The sequence below is a fragment of the Silene latifolia genome, chromosome 10 (genome assembly GCF_048544455.1).
Source record: "Silene latifolia isolate original U9 population chromosome 10, ASM4854445v1, whole genome shotgun sequence".
Lineage (NCBI taxonomy): Eukaryota > Viridiplantae > Streptophyta > Magnoliopsida > Caryophyllales > Caryophyllaceae > Silene > Silene latifolia.
The window spans coordinates 9,735,885-9,751,728 of record NC_133535.1 but is presented as its reverse complement, the minus strand read 5'-3'; the positions used below and the strand labels follow the sequence as shown (position 1 = coordinate 9,751,728).

General features: G+C 44.4%; 1 long non-coding RNA gene and 1 other non-coding gene across 2 annotated transcripts; one reads left to right on the top strand and one right to left on the bottom strand.

Moving 5' to 3' along the window:
- Positions 1-6,814: 6,814 nt before the first annotated feature.
- LOC141605012 (uncharacterized) lies at positions 6,815-10,095 on the top strand. The gene is made up of 2 exons (XR_012526263.1): positions 6,815-7,058; positions 7,295-10,095. It is a non-coding gene; the product is annotated as an uncharacterized LOC141605012 (long non-coding RNA).
- Positions 10,096-11,634: 1,539 nt separating this feature from the next.
- Positions 11,635-11,741, bottom strand: LOC141609565 (small nucleolar RNA R71). The gene has a single exon (XR_012527487.1). It is a non-coding gene; the product is annotated as a small nucleolar RNA R71 (small nucleolar RNA).
- Positions 11,742-15,844: the final 4,103 nt, after the last annotated feature.

Below are 15,844 nucleotides of genomic sequence, written 5' to 3'. Positions count from 1 at the left end.
CCGACGCAGTGATGTCCATCCGGGCCCTAACACTGATGTACGTCTCGGACCGGGGGGAAGCGCATAAGCTCGTCTCCAAAGACGAGAAGGATGAGGTGATCAACGTCCAGATAGCTGCCCGAGGATGCAACATGCAGTCCCTCAAAGAGGCGAGAAAGTCCGAAAAAGGGAAGAGTCCGTCCTTGCAGCAGGAGGGCGACCAAATGGATACAACTAGGGGCTGACTGAGGAAGTGTGCCTGTAATAAGCCGATAGGGCATCGGTAATCTCGTAAGAATTTATGTAGCCGCGGAGGTGTCCAAAATATCTGTGGACACCCCAACGCATGTTTTCACCTGATGAGAAACCATCAAGCCTTCGATCAAAGCGAAATTTTCCCATCAGTTATCCATCAAGAAACAGACGCCGGCTCACACTGTCATACCGACAAGAGCGGCAGTCGTTGCGAAGAAATACAGCGCCGTCGCAGTCACCCCAAGTAGTAGACGCCACGGCAGTCACCCCAAGAGGTAGACTCCGTCGCAGTCACTCCAAGTGGTAGACGCCACGTAACACGCTATCAAGAAACAGACGCCGGCTCACACTGTCATACCGACAAGAGCGGCGGTCGTTGCGAAGAAATACACGCCGTTAGATCACCCCAAGTAGTAGACGCCACGGCAGCCACCCCAAGAGGTAGACTCCGTCGCATACTCCAAGTGGTAGACGCCACGTAACACGCTATCAAGAAACGACGCCGGCTCACATTTGTCATACCGACAAGAGCGGCAATCGTTGGTGAAGAAATACTGGCTGCCGTTAGTCACCCCAAGTAGTAGACGCCACGGCAGATCACCCCAAGAGGTAGACTCCGTCGCAGATCACTCCAAGTGGTAGACGCCACGTAACACGCTATCAAGAAACAGACGCCGCTCACACCGTCATACCGACAAGAGCGGCATCGTTGCGAAGAAATACAGCCCGTCGCAGCACCCCAAGTAGTAGACGCCACGGCTATCACCCCAAGAGGTAGACTCCGTCGCAGATCACTCCAAGTGGTAGACGCCACGTAACACGCTATCAAGAAACGAACGCCGGCTCACACTGTCACACCGACAAGAGCGGCAGTCGTTGCGAAGAAATACAACGCCCGTCGCATCACCCCAAGTAGTAGACGCCACTAGTCACCCCAAGAGGTAGACTCCGTCGCAGTCACTCCAAGTGGTAGACGCCACGTAACACGCTATCAAGAAACAGACGCCGGCTCACACTGTCATACCGACAAGAGCGGCAGTCGTTATGAAGAACTACAGCGCCGTCGCAGTCACCCCAAGTAGTAGACGCCACGGCAGTCACCCCAAGAGGTAGACGCCGTCGCAGTCACTCCAAGTGGTAGACGCCACGTAACACGCTATTAAGAACCAACGCCGGCTTCCCCGGTCAATCCAACAAGAGCCATCGCACGTTACACTCGCAAAAACATTCAAAGTGTCTTGGAAGCGTTGAAACACAGTTGAGATACGCACTCAAAAACGGCCCCGGCCAAGCCGAGGCGAAAACAAGAAGGGCGCTCAATTAAGAATACAGGAAGACAACTCTGATAGAGATGAGATAAAGACCACGCCCAGGCCGTAGGCGAAAGAAACGAATTGTTATTAGAAGATAAGTTACAAGATTTACAAGTGAGAAGAATACAGACGACGGCCGTCCCCGCGGGGATAATCCGAGACACAACCTACTAAAAGTTGTACAAAAAGCAAAAGCTACAGTTATACCAAGAGATAGCGGGAAGGAAGAGCTGAGTAATTGGCCACGAACATTTGAAACGATCGATCATTTGTAAACTTGTTCTCATCAAGCAAAGACATGTTAGTGAGGAGGAGTCAAACAGTCCTTTGTAAACTTGCTCTCTTAGGCCTGCTGCTGCCTGCCATCAGTATCGGCGGCCGCATCTTCCCCAGTAGGCAACCCAGCAGCTTCTCTAGCAGCCTCAGCCTTGGCCTCGGCATCCTCAGCTGCCCTCATCCTTTCGGCCTCTTCCTTAGCCACTCTAGCCCTCTCAGCAAGAGCCGCTTTCTCCGCGGCCGCCTCCCCCTCCATCTTCGCCTTCGCCGCCTCTTTGGCCGCCTCCACCGCGGCTTTCTCCTTAGCCTCGACTCTGTCATCAAGCAGCACGTCGAACCTGTCCCACGGGAAGGAGCCATCAAGAGGGAAAAGCTCCCGATAACTTCCCTGGCAAAGCATCTTCGGCCAAGTCCCGGAACTCGGCGCACAGTTTGGGGAGCATGACGGTTTGGAGCATATCGACGTCCGCCTCCTTTTGCTTGATGATGGCCTCTTTGCCACGAATCAGCTCAGCCTGGGCCTTAAACATGCCCCTGTATTGATCCCTCTGCTGGAGACAGAGGTCAGCACGCTTCTGAGCAAGGCTACATTCCTCCAGCAGCTTCGCAGCTTCGGTCGCCGCAGCCTCGGCCTTAGCTCTCTCAGCAAGGACCTCCTTTTCGGCGTCCTCCCGGAGCTTTCGCTCAGCCAAGAGCGCCTTCTCAGCATCTCCCCTGAGCTTCTGCTCATTATGGAGACTCGGCCGCCGACGCACCACCGCTTAGTGGCATTACACTCGGAAACAGCTCGAGCAATGACCCTCTCCCGCTCCTCGAGGCGAGCCCCGGTAGCCACGTTCCACCTCGCCCGCCTCCTAATCGCCTTTGTGCCTTCCTCTATAAGTCGGGAGACGGAAGCCTTCCGGGGGGAGGAACGGCGGTGGTACTTTGGCCACCAGCCTGCGGCTGGGAGAAGGAAACCTTCTGGGATGAAGAATTGACGGTGGCGCCCTGATCGCGAGCCTGCGCAGAGAAGCCCACCGCCTGCCGCCCAACGTGAGCGATGGCCGACTGCGGCTGATCTGCAAAAATTCAATTAAAGCATCAGTATCAACTGACTTATCAGGAACACCTAATGGCACGGCTAAGTTTAAGCCACAGGATAGACGGATACCATGTCCGGCCTTCTTGGCGGAGAAGGCGCTTCCTTGCCCAGCGAGGCCGTCCTTTTCCTCCTACGAGATAAGGGGAGATCCCTCGCATCGAGTCCCCCTCATCGGGAATATCAACAATCTCCACCTTCTTAGGGGAGAGGACGGGAGTTGAAACCGGTTTCGACGCCGTTTTCCGCGTCCGACGCACTACGCCGCTAATCACCCGGGCCTGCGCCTCCTCCTTGCTCGGGCCCTTCACCATTGCTGTTCCATGAGGTCATTCGGCGACGTCCTGCGATCATGGGCCAGAGCCTTGGGATGCAAGTTAGCAACGGTTTTGTCTTTATGCAGCCCCATTCTCCGAAGAAGATCCTCAGATAGGTCCGGTCCGAAGTGGTCTGCAAAAGAAACAAAGAATCAAGAAGAGGAAATAAATCGAAGTCCGAGAAAACAGGAGCATTGAGAGCGGTGACGGGCCTCACACCGACCCCACTCACCCTGCGCCAGGGCCGGTATGAGGCCGACGTAGCAAAGTGGCTCATCCTGAAGAATGATCTGCGTCGGGGGAATCCATCTTTTCGGCACCCCACTCTTGTCCACCTCGAAGAGCCTCATCGCCAACCTCTCATCCTCCTTTAGATGGACCCTGCTGGCATCCATTTTCAGATGTTTCCGGGTGACCCATCTGTCATGCTCCGCCCTAGTCTCACATCGCAAATTAACCTGGTGCTGGAAGGAGCGGGGCAGCGGATAGTCGTCCGGTACCTTAACGTACACCCACCGACCCCCCGGTCCTTGCAAGAAGAGAGCTTGTCAACAGAGACGTAACCTTGCTCCGTTTGCACGCTGTACCATCCGACACGGCCAGAGATTGATGGTTTCAGATAATGAAGTCGACGGAATAAATTCACCGTCGGAGCCTCTCCCTTGAAGAGACAAAGCCAGACGAAACCGATTATGGTTCTCATGGCCAACGGGTGCAGTTGGGCAACGGCAACGTTCATAGCCTTAATTATGGCCATAACATACCCATTCAGAGGAAACCGGAGACCATACTCCAAATGCCGCATGTACACACCGGTGTGGCCTGGCGGAGGACAACAGACGGACTGACCCTCCCCAGGGATGACAATTTCGTATCCACTACCGAAGAAAAAATGGCCCTCGAAAAGTTTCTCACCAGAACAACTGGCAAGCTTATGGGACCAAACACGGTCAAGGCGAACCTTACAGGCATCACCGTGATCCATGACGTACTGCCTCTCATTAGGACGAGGCCTTTCCTCCTCCTCACCAAAATCATCACCAAAATCACCACAAGAATCTTCATCCTCCCATTCCTCCAGAATCTGAGGATCAACCTCTGGAGAAGGAGACCTAGGACCCTCCGACACAGGCCCACTAGGTCCAGCATCGGCAGGAGACATGTTCACAACAAATTACTAGCAAAGAAAAGAAAAATTCGTTTGTTTACCTTCAAAGGAAAAAGTGCTAGCCGGATCAAAAACTCTGAAGATTGGAAGAAAAAAGAAGCCCTTCAGTTTAGCAAGACGAAAATTTTGAAGAAAATTTGAGAAAATGAAATTAGTGACCAAAATCACGAAAAAACTGCCCTATTTATAGGGAAAAAGCCCATAATAAAGGGCCAATCAAAGCACAGCCCATGAAGCAACAGCCAATCAACGAGCAAACACGTGTCGAGCATGCAACCGCGGAATGTCAATCGTCGCAACAGTTAAACGTCAATCAATGCAACAGTGACCAAGCGTCTTCAACACGCCCGTTCACATCCCTTCAACTATTCATTTTCCTCAACAAATTCCTAGGTATCTGGTCTCCGCCGGCCACCTGATCAACCAAGCTAGGAAGCACCGGCCGGGGGCAATCAAAATCAACCGGCACTCTCAGCCTTGGTCACGGCCAGCGTCACATTCTTTTCCACATCGAGTGCCCTTTACGCATCCATGTGGAGGGGGGATATGGTATACGGCACGGCCTAGGATATGGTATACGGCACGGCCTAGCAAGAGCCACGCCGATGCACAATAAGAAGCCGATGCAGAAAATTTCTAAAAATTACTTGTGCAGAATACATGCTCAACGTACATCGGAGCCCATACCACGGCATAGACTACGCTGGGGGCAAATTGATGGGGCATATTCTGCACCGCTGACCAAGTCAACACACTGAGCAAGGTCAAAGATATCCTGACAAGTCAACGACTTAGATAGCCTAGCCGACGCATCCCATCGGCTACCGCCACACGGGTCTCGGCGTGACAACCCGCCAACCGGGACACACATCCGCGTACTCATATCCAAGACCCTCGGCGGCGAGTCAACATTGTCCGCCGGCCTGCCATAGGTCCCTCGGCCGAGGGGTAGATCGATCTTTCCACTGTTAGCCACTTGGCCACTTGGCCACTACGTGACAAAAGGTGAAAGTCTATAAATACTCCTCAACCTTCATTGAGGAGGGGATCTCACAATTATAACCTAAATACACTATTCATCTGGTAATATCTCCCTTATCTCTCTACAATACGCATCTAGCCAAGTAATACAGCTTAATCCTTTAAGTTTACTGACTTGAGCGTCGGAGTGAGTACGCTTGGCACACAGCCAAGCCCTCAGTTCGTTCATTGTTGCAGGAGAGGCCGAGTGGGACGATAGGAGCAAGAAGGATTCAGCTCAAGACATTATTCTACAAGCCACGGGTGGTAACTAATCACTGCTCCGGAATTACACCCGGAACAATAACAATTAACAATAATAATTATAAGAAGCTAATATCGGGAAAGGGAGTACTCCTATATCATAGATTAGTATTTGTGATTAGAATTTACGCAGGTAGTGTTTATATATACCAAGAGATTAATTTGTATTCTACTCCAATAGATGTTGTGCAATTTGTGTCTAATATGTCTAACCGTAAAACTATATCACAAAATTAAAAACTTGTCTTTTCCATCTAATACAATAATTGCAAACTTTATCAGTTATTTTTTTAATAGTTATTTTAGTTATTTAGCATATCTATTTTATTAACGTATTTTGCGAAGGTTGGAGACTCTAGAATCGCTCGAAAAAAGCTTCCTATATTAATATCTAATAAATAGATTCTAGAGGTAGCAGTAGAACAAGATTTTTGTGCTGCATTCATTGTTTTGCTTGGTCCCTCACTTGATCACTATTGTCTTCGCCTACTACTACTCAGGCCTGGGATAGTCATTGATTGGTATAGTGAAATGTCGAAATGCTCATTCGGTAATGCAAATTTACCGAATGAATTGATTGGTTGCACAGAGGGCTACTGCCAACGAAATGAGCTCCCCAATAAATGGAAGGTTAATGTAGATGTAGCTACCCTTGTGTAGCGAGTGATCGTTAGACGTTTTGGGTGTTTTGTCTTTCGGACTATTCATCTTTTGTTTTAATTTCAATAATGTTGATTAATCTATTCATTATTAAGTGAATGTAACGTATAAAAGCCGAGTCCGAATCGTTTCTAGATAACTACTCGGCTACTCCCTTCGTCTCAATCTTTTATTTACATTAATTAAAATACTCCTTAAAAAGAATAAAAAAGGAAACAAATAATCGAGACATTAGTGTCTTAGAAGAGTACGGAATATTACGTAATCAATTCAAAGTAAATAAATCAATATTTATCTATCTATATTAATAAAAGAAGCTTTTTTCGAGGCATTACAAAGAGTCCAATTTTTAAGAATGACTAATATTATTAATTAAATAGATAAATATTATTATGTGAATTTGATATGAGATACAAATTGTTAAATACTAGAATTGGATAGAACCTAAAAGGCTAATACTCCGTAAGACCCAAGATAGAGGAGCATTAGAAGTCGATAATGGCTTAAATACTTCACCTATACTATTATATATATATATATATATGCTCCCCTCCCCCTTACCCCCTATGCCTCTTATCATCCCCAAGTTTTACGTATTATGCAGCCTGTGATATTAATTAATGGAGTATATTTATCATTATCGTTATTTTGAGTTACACAAATTCTTGTTTGTGACGGCACCTATCCGTCACTCTTGAGTGACGGATACCATTTTACCTCACAAAGTACCCACTTTTTCTCTCTCTGCAACACTATTTATGTGGTCCCCTTTCTCCACTAACCCATTTTGTTACCATTTTATCTCACAAAATATCCGCCACAAATGGTAACCCGTCACAAGGGAGACCAATTGTTTGAGTTATGCCCTTTGTTTTACCGTGCTTTTTTTTTTGACGTTTTTCTTTTATAATGATTAAAGGATGAAAGTATATGTCTAATGAAGTTTGTGCTCTTTATACAGGACTATATTGTTTAAGACTGCGCCAATTAAACCTACTTCGTATATGACAAGGTTGGTACTTATAAATCTTTTGTTTATGTATATGCATCTTTTGGTTGACTTAATTTTTTTAGGGGATTTTTTTTCTTATTACACTATGCTGTTGTTGTTCTGTACGTATGATTTCGGAAACAAAAAATACTTTTTATCTTATTATATAATATTGTTTGTGAAGTATGATTTGGTAAAAACGTGATCTTGATATGCATAGTGAATAAATTGATAAGATAACTACTCTTATCATATGAATGGTCTCACATAAACACTACCGAGAGAACTGGTGTATAAGCATTGACTAATGAAAATCGGATAATTTTTGGAGAAAATAGGACAATAAAAATGGGATGCAAGGAGTACTAATAATGAAAGTGAGTTTACGTAGAGCTATAATATCGAATTTTCAATATCCGTGAGTTTGGCTGCAAACCAATTACTCCCTCCGTTCCGGTCAATTATTGTCCTTTGATTTTGGCACAAAGACAAGGAAAGATGAGATGACCAATAACTAAATGACAACTGGAACAAATTGAATGAGAATGATCAAATTATTTCATCAAGTTCATTCTTAAAATAGAAATGACTGAGACACCAAAAAATGGAAAAGGACAACAAATGACCGGGACAGAGGGAGTACTAAAGTACACAATTTTAACATATCAGAAATTGCACTCTAATTAATCAGAGTCCAAATTTCATAAATTACGAAATTATATATTATTTAAATAAGTACGAGTAAAATAAACAATATGCATAGAAATAATTACCATTAGGCAATACAATGATTTTTTACTTCGTGTTATCATATAGTATGTCTATCATCAATACTTTGCAAATTAGCACCAAAAAAATCAATACTTTGCGAATACAAGAACATAAAATAGGCTGTGTGCTTAAAAGAAATCAAAACAATAGGAGTATAAGTCAATGATTTAAGAACAATTCTTGTGTCCTCCGGGAGGACCGTCCTCCTTACACCTAAAAGCAATCCAGCAAATGGAATCTTATAAAAGGTTAGGTGTAAAGAGTACGGTCTTTTGGGTTCACGTTTTTTAGCGCGGAGCCTTTTTAGATAGGATACAATACAAAAAATAGAAACTACTATAAAATATTTATTGCTAATTATTCCATTTTCAGTATATGAATGTAAATTTAAATTTAGAAAACATACCATGCAAAAAAAGTTAAAAACCAAATAACTAATACACAAATGCATTCTTTGATATTTACCTAGACGTCTTGCAATTCCAGATGGAATTTCATATGACTATAAGAGTTAGAAGAGGGGTTAGTAATAACCGCCGTTCTACTCAAATGTTGCACACTTTGAAATTTATTTAGTTATAGTTTTTATCTTTATCTAAATTATTCGGTAAAGAGTAAGTCTCCCGAGAGACGGTCTCTCAATAAGCTTATTGAGAGACTATTTTATACTTTTAAGAAAAAATGGTACTAAAGTTAATAAAATAGGTACAAATCATGATTTAAGATAAAATGGGTACATTTATTAAGTAAATAGGTACGAAATTACTATGTCACGACTCACGATCAACAATGAAAAGGTTACGAAAAACAAATAAATGGTACGAAAAATTGGTCTCTCAATAACTTAGGGAGAGACTGTCTCTCCCAAGTTTTAGTGTTCTGTAAAAGACTCTACCGAACGGCTCAATTTATACCTATTTTCTATAAGTTAAGTTATATGTTCAATTCAACCCCTATTAATTCAATTCAGAGAAAGTTAAGCTCAGCTTCTATATGTTCAGTTCAGCAAAATTAAGTGCAAAAGAACATAGCCTTATTAGAGTATTATTACATCATAATCATAGATTATTACAAGTTGGCCCGGGCATTATTTACACCTTATTTCCCTCTTTCTTCTATGCATTCCTGCTCATATCGAGTCGGTTTCATGTGCCTTTCCTTGCATTTTGTGCCCGATCCCCGTACTTGTTATTTTGTGCATCCTTTTGTAGGAACCGAGTCGAGTATGGAAGAATTGGGGCAAGAAAGGCATTCTAATGCCTTTACATGAAGAAAGGGGAGATGAAGGAGCTGAGGACAATCCTCTGCCGGCAGGCCGGCAGCCGGCCCACCGGCAGGGGATGTGGCTATGAGGAGAAAAAGGAGGAAACCAGCTGAGAAGATGTTCTCTGCCGGCAGGCCGGCAACCGGCCCACCGGCAGGGAACACAAACCCATACTTAGGAAATTTTTAAAGAAGTTTTTGGGCAAGAAATTTGAGAACGCGCTGCCGGCACAGACAGCCGGCAGCCGGGCAACCGGCAGAGGGTAGCTCCTATGAAGAAACTGAAGGAAATTTCAAGAAGAAGAATTCTCTGCCGGCAGGCCGGCAACCGGCAGGGAATTACGCAACACCTGTTTTTCCTCAGTTTTGGAAGAACGCGCTGCCGGCAGAGGGTGCCGGCAGCCGGCCCGCCGGCACAGGACTACGCAGCACGCAAGATGGGCTTTTTCTCTTTTCTTCCCTTAATCCAATGATAGCCTATAAATACCCCCCCCCCCCCCCCCCTAAAACCCTTTTTGCACACAACCCTAGATCTGAAAACTTTCCACATTTTGCCTTAATCTTTCCTTAATCAAGCCTTAATCTTTCCTTAATAATTAGCAATTACTTAGTGAAATTAGTAAGCATTAGTAAGTATCAATTGTTTACACTTGGTTTTGAAGATTGTATTTGGGATTTTGAAGGGTTTTCCTTCTTATTATTTAATCAAGCATTCATCTTTCCTTGTGTTGGTATAATTCCTCTCCTTTCCTTTACTTGTTTATCATTTGTTTACATTTTCCTTGTCTTTTATTATTGCCATAACAATCATCATGTCTCTTCTTTGTGTTATTTGCTTCCCTTCTCTATTTAGCATAATTTCCCTTAATATGAGTGAGTAGATACCTTCTAGGGTTTAGGGGGAGTCTTTATGGAATTCATGGGCATGATTGTTTGAATATTTTGGTCTTTGGTGAATTGTTTATCCTTCTTGTTCATGCACACAAGGTGTTTGTTGAATCGCTCAAGTGAAAGCTTTTGCCTTTCTTTCATTATTGCTTAATTCTCCCATTGAATGAAAGTTTGTGGGGGTCTTGTTGTATGTTTAAGAGAAGTGTCATACTTAATGAGAATTAGTTGCCACCTTTAAGATAATAAAGACTTTGAATTTATATCTTGGGATAAACTCTCACCATCGACCCCTAGATTTATCATGTTTGCCCTTGAACCATTTAGATGACCCCGAAAGCCCTAGCTTTTAAATTAATCGTATTCATTTTCATCAACTTGTTTGTTCAATTGCGCTAGTATTTAGAACCAAAACCTCTTCTTTTAGTATTGATTAAACTTGACTCTTAATCGAATTTAGTAGCAACCCCCGCCGTCCTTGTGTTCGACCCCGACCAAATACTACGCTTTTTCGGGTTTTACAAATAGTTTTGATATAGGGAGTAGACGACAAATTTCCTACTATCAAATGGCGCCGTTGCCGGGGATGGCGTTAGGTTATGCTTAGTTTTATTTAGAGTCTTTGCTTTAATCTTGTCTTAATTGTTAGTTTGCTTTAGTAGTTGATTGTTGTTTGTAGAGTGTGTGTGATTTTTGCCTTTCCCTAGTGTGTAAAAACACTAGGAGACTTACGATTTGCCAAGTGTATGCCTAGAAGGAATCACCAAGCTCTTCTATTCAACTCCGACCCCGAAAGGCTTTTTAGAACCTTGAGGACTAGGACTCTTGAAAGAGTGAGGAATAATTCCACACAAGCAAACATTGACCAACCAAACTCACACATCCCACAAAATTTTGATACAACAACTACGACTCAACCAAACATCACAATTGAGACTTTAGTAGAGAACCCCTTTCATAACTTCCTTAATTATAATAGCCCACCTCAAACACCACCACATCAAGAACCAAACCCACCACCACAAATGGCTCTTAGAGATCACAACCGGCCTAACCATAATGATTCATGTAACCCTATCAATTTTGGCACCTTGGCCCCAAATAACTTTGAAATGCATCCCGCCCAAGTCGGGTTAATCGAGAAGGACTTGTTCGGGGGGCATATTGAAGAGGATGCCCATGCTCATCTCTGGAAATTTAAGAGGAAAGTTTCAATGATGAAGAAGAATGGGGTGTCCGAAGACACCTTGAGAATGATGTTGTTTCCATTTTCATTGACGGGCAAAGCGGACCGATGGTTAAACATTCACCCACCGGATACTTTCACTACTTGGGATGCTTTGGCCAAAGCATTCATGGCCAAGTATTACCCTTCCTCAAAGACCGTGATGCTTCGTAATGAGATCCATACGTTTCAACAAGAGGATGGAGAATCTTTGGGTGAAGCTTGGGACCGTTATCAAGACTTGATAGCGAGTTGCCCACACCATGGGATACCGGAATGGTACATCACTCAAACATTTTTCCAAACTTTGCTTCCAAGAACTAAGGAGATGGTAAATGCCTCCGCGGGGGGAGGTTTTGACCACTTGAGTGATGAAGAGGGCACAACATTGATCAAGAAAATGGTAGATTCGGAGGCAAACTATGGTTCTAGAGGGAACATGCTACGAAGGAACGGGAAATTTCCTAAGGAGAATGCCTCCAACTCCGAGACAAATGCCAAGCTTGACTTGCTCACAAAACAATTTGAGAAGTTTTCAAGAAATCAAGTGAATCAAGCCGCAACCTCATATGGGGCACCCATGGAAGAAGTGGCTCAAGTCACGAGTTGTGAACTTTGTGGAGGAAGTGGTCATACTTATGATTTGTGTGGGAACAATTACAATGGGGTCTATGACGAGAATGTTCAAGAAGTTAACGCTTTTCAAGGCTTTAACAACAATTTAAGACCCACAAGACCACCTTACAACAACCCAAATGTCTACAATCCAAATACCAATTTCTACCACCCCGGTTTGAGGAACCACCCCAACTTTAGCTACAAAAGTACCAATGTTCAAAACCCACAACATCTTCAACAACAAGCCCCAAACAATGCACCCGGTTTTGCTCAACCAAGAGGAATATTCCCCAACCCAAGAACTAATCCCCAAAACCAAAACTATGGCAACCAACAACAAGGGTACCAAGATTTGGGTGGAAACCAAGGTAACCAAGGATTTTACCAAGGGAATCAAGTGAATCAAGCAAATCAAGGATTTGGGCAAGGATATGGTCAAGGGTTTCAAGAACAAGGCCAAGGATCAAACTTCAACAACAATGGTCCTAGAGCTAACTTCCAAGGGGGTCAAAACAACAACCAAGGTCCCAATGCTCGGTATGACTATGGGTTCCCTTTACCCATAGCCAACCAACCTTACCAAGAACCTCAAGGTGAGCTCTCTCAAGTTGAGCTTTTGAAGATGATAAAGAACATGCAAATTCAACATAGTCAAGAGATAGCTAATTTTGCTAAGGCTACTCAACAAGAACAAGCAAACTTGAAGGCTACCTTCCTTAAGGACATGAGGGAAATGGAATCTAGGATGGCTTCTCATGCTATGGCTCACCCTCAACGACCCCCCGGTGGTTTGTTGGCTCAAGGACAAAGCTCCAAGGATGCCTCAAATAACCACCATGCTCATGCGGTAGTTCTAAGGAGTGGTGTAGAGCTTGAGGACCCCTACAAGGACCTTGTGGTAGAAATGGATGAAGATCCCAAGAGGGATGAATTGGAAGTGAGTGATGGAGAGGAAGGCTCACCCATTGAACAATTGGGTAATGCTAGAGAAGACAAGAAAGGGAAGAAGGCTTGTGAAGATGGGTCTAGAAAGGTAATTGAATAGGACAAGGATGTTGATGGGTATGTTGAAGACCTCCCTTATGAAGAGGAAGCTATTGAAGAAGTGCCTTTGCAACAATCCAAAAAGGTAACAAGGAATTCGACTCCTCCCAAGGTATCTTCTAATTCCCAACTTGTTCCTAAAATTCCCTACCCTTCAAGAGCCATAAAGAGTAGGGAAAACCTTAAGTATGCCAAGTTTTGTGACATGCTTGAGAAACTTGAGGTTACCCTACCCTTTACGGAGGTGATAATGAACATGCCAACCTACTCAAAATTTCTAAAGGATATTTTGACAAAGAAAAGAGTCTTGGGTGGCCAAGAAATAGTGGCTATGGAAGAGGCATGTAGTGCTCATATCCTTAATAAAATGCCCACTAAGCTTGGTGACCCGGGGAGCTTTTCAATCCCTTGTGTAGTAGGTGGTGTGCCCATATCTAGAGCTCTTTGTGATTTGGGAGCAAGTGTAAGTGTTATTCCTTTGAAAGTTGCCAAGAAAATCGGAATTCAAAACCTTGCTCCCACATCAATGACTCTCCAATTGGCGGATAGGTCCGTCAAGCATCCTATGGGGGTGCTTGAAGACGTACCCGTCAAGGTTGGAAAGCTTTTAATTCCCACCGATTTTGTTGTTCTCGATATTCCGGAAGATAGCCACACTCCCATCATCCTCGGTAGGCCATTCTTGGCTACCGGGGGAGTTCTCATTGATGTGAAGAATGGGCGGCTAACCTTCCAAATTGAGGGCAACAATGTCGAGTTTAACCTTCCAAATTTGATGAAAGGTCCAAGTGTAGAAAGGTTGAGCACGATTGAGGTAATTGATGAAGTAGTGCACGAAGTATCCCGAGAGGAAATGGAAATGGAAGAGGTTTTTCAAATCTCCTTGCATGACGAGGCAATGAAGGAGGACCATGAAGTTGATGAGGAACTATTGAAGAAAGTGGAGGGCTTTCTCCCTCCAAAGGTACAACTCAAACCCTTGCCTCCCTCACTCAAGTATGCTTTCCTTGATGAGGGAGAGGCCTACCCGGTGATCGTTAATGCTAACCTAAGTGAGTCCCAAGAAAAGAAGCTTTTGGAAATCTTGAAAACTCATAGAGGAGAACTTGGGTATAGCATTGATGACATCAAGGGCTTAAGTCCGAGTTTGTGCATGCATAGAATAGTTTTGGAAGAGGGGAGTCAACCCAAGGTTGACGGTCTTAGGCGGATTAACCCAAAGATGGCCGAGGTGGTGAAAAATGAAGTGTTGAAACTCCTAGAGGCCGGTATTATATACCAAATTACCGATAGCAAATGGGTTAGTCCGGTCCACGTGGTACCAAAGAAAGGGGGGGTACAAATGGTTGAACAAGAGGATGGCACCACCCTACCTACTAGACCCGTGACCGGGTGGCGCATATGTATTGACTACCGCAAGCTCAATGCCGCCACCCTAAAAGACCACTTCCCAATTCCCTTCATTGACCAAATGCTAGAGAGGCTCGCGGGCCATGCATACTATTGCTTCTTAGACGGTTATTCCGGGTTTTTCCAAATTCCCATCCACCCGGATGACCAAGAGAAGACGACCTTCACTTGTCCAATAGGAGTTTATGCCTACCGTAGGATGCCATTCGGGCTTTGTAATGCGCCCAGTACCTTTCAAAGGTGCATGATGGCAATCTTTTCGGACTTTCTAGAGAAAAGCATGGAGGTCTTCATGGACGACTTTAGTGTCCATGGAGACTCATTTGATCATGGTCTAGAGAACTTGACTAGTGTGTTGAAGAGATGTGAGGAGCACAACCTCGTCCTCAATTGGGAAAAATGTCATTTTATGGTAGAGGAAGGGGTTGTACTCGGTCACATTGTCTCTAGTAGGGGTATTGAGGTTGATGGTGCTAAGGTTGCCGTTATAGAGAACTTGTCACCTCCTTCCAATGTTAAGGGAGTGAGAAGTTTTCTCGGCCACGCCGGATTCTATAGGCGTTTCATCAAAGATTTTTCAAAGATAGCAAAACCATTGACCTCATTACTCCTCAAGGATGCCCCCTTTGTGTTTGATGAATCTTGTCTTGAGGCTTTTCATAGGTTGAAGAACGCATTGGTGACGGCTCCCATAATCCGGGCACCGGATTGGAGCCTTCCTTTTGAGATAATGTGTGATGCTTCGGACTTCGCGGTTGGAGCGGTTCTTGGGCAAGTTGTGGATAAGAAGCATCATGTAATTTATTACACAAGCAAGACTCTTGATCAAACACAATGTGGATATGCTACTACCGAAAAGGAAATGTTGGCAATTGTTCATGCCGTGGAGAAATTTCGACAATACCTTGTTGGGTCTAAGGTGGTGGTTTACTCCGATCACACCGCCTTGAGACAATTGATGGTAAAGAAAGATGCGAAGCCCCGACTCTTGATATGGGTTCTACTTCTCAAAGAATTTTATTTAGAAATCAAGGATAAGGCCGGGTCGGAAAATGTTGTAGCCGATCACCTATCAAGATTGACCGTTGAAGATCATGGGATACAAGACAATAGTGGACCCATCAATGAATGGTTACGGGATGATGGACTCATGGAAGTTACCGCCAAAACCCCTTGGTTTGCGGATCTTGCAAACTACATTGTAAGTGGTTTCTTACCGGATGAAATGGAACCAAGAGAAAGGCGGAAGTTGAGAAATGATGCTAGGAGATACTTTTGGAATGACCCACATTTGTTTCGCA